Source organism: Artibeus jamaicensis, unplaced genomic scaffold (genome assembly GCF_021234435.1).
Source record: "Artibeus jamaicensis isolate MK-2021 breed Jamaican fruit bat unplaced genomic scaffold, CSHL_Jam_final contig_3126, whole genome shotgun sequence".
In the NCBI taxonomy this organism is placed as follows: domain Eukaryota; kingdom Metazoa; phylum Chordata; class Mammalia; order Chiroptera; family Phyllostomidae; genus Artibeus; species Artibeus jamaicensis.
The window spans coordinates 3,062,064-3,064,480 of record NW_026521723.1 but is presented as its reverse complement, the minus strand read 5'-3'; the positions used below and the strand labels follow the sequence as shown (position 1 = coordinate 3,064,480).

General features: G+C 37.2%; 1 pseudogene; it reads left to right on the top strand.

Moving 5' to 3' along the window:
- The first annotated feature begins 928 nt into the window (after window positions 1-928).
- Window positions 929-1,021, top strand: LOC119058058 (uncharacterized; annotated as a pseudogene).
- Window positions 1,022-2,417: the final 1,396 nt, after the last annotated feature.

Below are 2,417 nucleotides of genomic sequence, written 5' to 3'. Positions count from 1 at the left end.
TTAGTTATTTTTCAAGTACAGTTTTTTGTCTCTTTCTCCCATCCCAGCTCCCCCACCCCATGCTCCCCACCTCCCTCCCATTTCCACCCCCCTTAGTTCCCTGTGTCTTTCCCATTGTTCCTCCAAATCCCTCCCCCTTTTCGCCATTAAATTCCCTTCGCTCTCCCCTCTGGTCACTGTCCCCTTGTTCTCTATTTCAGTATCTTGGTTTTTATTCTGCTTGCTTGTTTGCTTTGTTGTTTAGCTTCCTGTTAAAGGTGAGATCATATGGTATTTGTCTTTCACCACCTGGCTTATTTCACTCAGCATAATGCTTTCCAGTTCCATCCATGTTGTTGCAAAGGGTAGTATCTCCTTCTTTCTCTCTGCTGCATAGAATTCCATTGTGTATATGTACCACAATTTTTTGATCCATTCATTTACTGATGGGCACCTAGGTTGCTTCCAACTCTTGGCTATTGAAAATTGTGCTGCTATGGACTTTGTGGTGCATAGGTTCTTTGAAATTGATGTTTTAGGATTTTTAGGATATAATCTTAGCAATGGAATTGCTGGGTTAAAAGGCAAGTCAATTTTTATTTTTCTGAGAAAATTTCATACTGTTTTCCATAATGGTTGTATCAGTCTGCAATCCCACCAACAGTGGACTAAGGTCCCCTTTTCCCCACACCCTCTCCAACATTTGTTGTTTGTTGCTTTGTTTATGATAGCCATCCTGACTGGTGTAAAGTTGTAACTCATTGTGGTTTTAATTTGCATCTCTCTGATAGCTAACAATATTGAGCATCTCTTCATATTTCTCTGGATATTCTGTATGTCCTCCTTGGAGAAGTGTTTGTTCAAGTCCTTTTCCCATTTTTTAATTGGGTTGGTGGTCTTCTTAGAGTGGAGTCGAGTAAGTTCTTTGTATATTTTGGAGATTAAAACTTTGTCTGAGGTATCATTGGCAAATATAAATTGGAACGGTACAGAGAAGATTAGCATGGCCCCTGTGCATTATAAAGACTTTGACATTCATTTTGAGTGAGGTAAGAAAAGATTGAGGAATTCTAATCAGAAGGGAACATAATATGATAAATGTTTTCAAAAGATTACTTTGATTGCTATGTTGAGAATAGATTCCAGATGGGGAAAAGATAGACACAGAGAGAGCACTTGAGAAATTATTGCAATAATCCAGGGAAGAGAATATGGTTTGGTCCAAAGTAATAACAGTGAGATGCTGACAAGGAATCAGAATATGAATATATTCTGAGTGTGAATATCACAGGATTTCTTGACAGGTTGTATGGGATGTGTGATAGGACAGGAAGAATCAAAGCTTTTAGGGTTTTTGGCCTGATCCGCATAAAGGATGGAACTGATTTTAAGTGAGATATGAGAGACTACAGGTAGAGGAGGTTTGAAAATTAAAATCAGGAGTTTAGTTTGGGGATATGAAACTTGAAATTAAATTTTAGATGTATATTAAACACCCAATGGTGGTATGGAGTTGGAAGTTGAATACATAGTCTGGAGTTCAAAATAGTGATCTGGGATAGAGATGTAGATTTGGGTGTTATAAGCTTTGAATAATATCAACAAAGGTGTGAGCACAAATACAGAAGAGATCCTAAGACTGAGCCATGGGGCACTTCAGTGTTAAGAGGTCGAAAAAGGAAGGTAACACATGCATAAAAGGCAGGAAGAGATATAGATATAGTTCAGTAAGAGCAAAACGAAATAGCTGTAGTGTCCTGGAATCCAAGTGAAAAGTGAGTTTCCAGAAGTAGAGAGTGATCTGTTGTGCCAAATATTGCAGGTGGAGTACAAAATATGAGAATTGAGAGTTGATTGATAGATTTAGTAAGTTGGTGGTCATCAGTGATCTCCACAGTGGCATTTTCCATGGAGTTCTGTAGGCAAAGTCTGATTGTAGCAAGGTTGAACCCTTCTACAAGCCTTAATAGGCTGATCCTGAGTAATTTAAGAGAGACACCATAGTAAAAAATATTTATTTCCTTTGAAAACTATTAATTATAAAGGATGGAATTTAGCTGTCATTAGGGTCCTGAATGGAGTTTTCATATAACTACCTATTACTATTACAGGTTTTTGAAACAAGTATGTAAATGTGATGCTCTTGGGAAGACTATATTATTACTACAAGAATTTTATTTCTTGTTTGCTTGGTTGGTTGGTTGGGTTTGACTCCAACTCTGACTGAATCTCTTGGTGATTTAGAAAGTATCCTTGTCAGCTTAAGCAAAGGAAAGCAGCCTCTTCTGTTGGCTTAATGTAAATGGTGACAGTAGGTAATACTAAGAAAAGCTATAAACAAAAGAGATAATCTCTGTTCTCAAAGTGTGTGTCAGGCATTAAACATAATCAATATGTAAAGTATTTAGATACAAATGAAAATTAGTAGAAAATTGAGC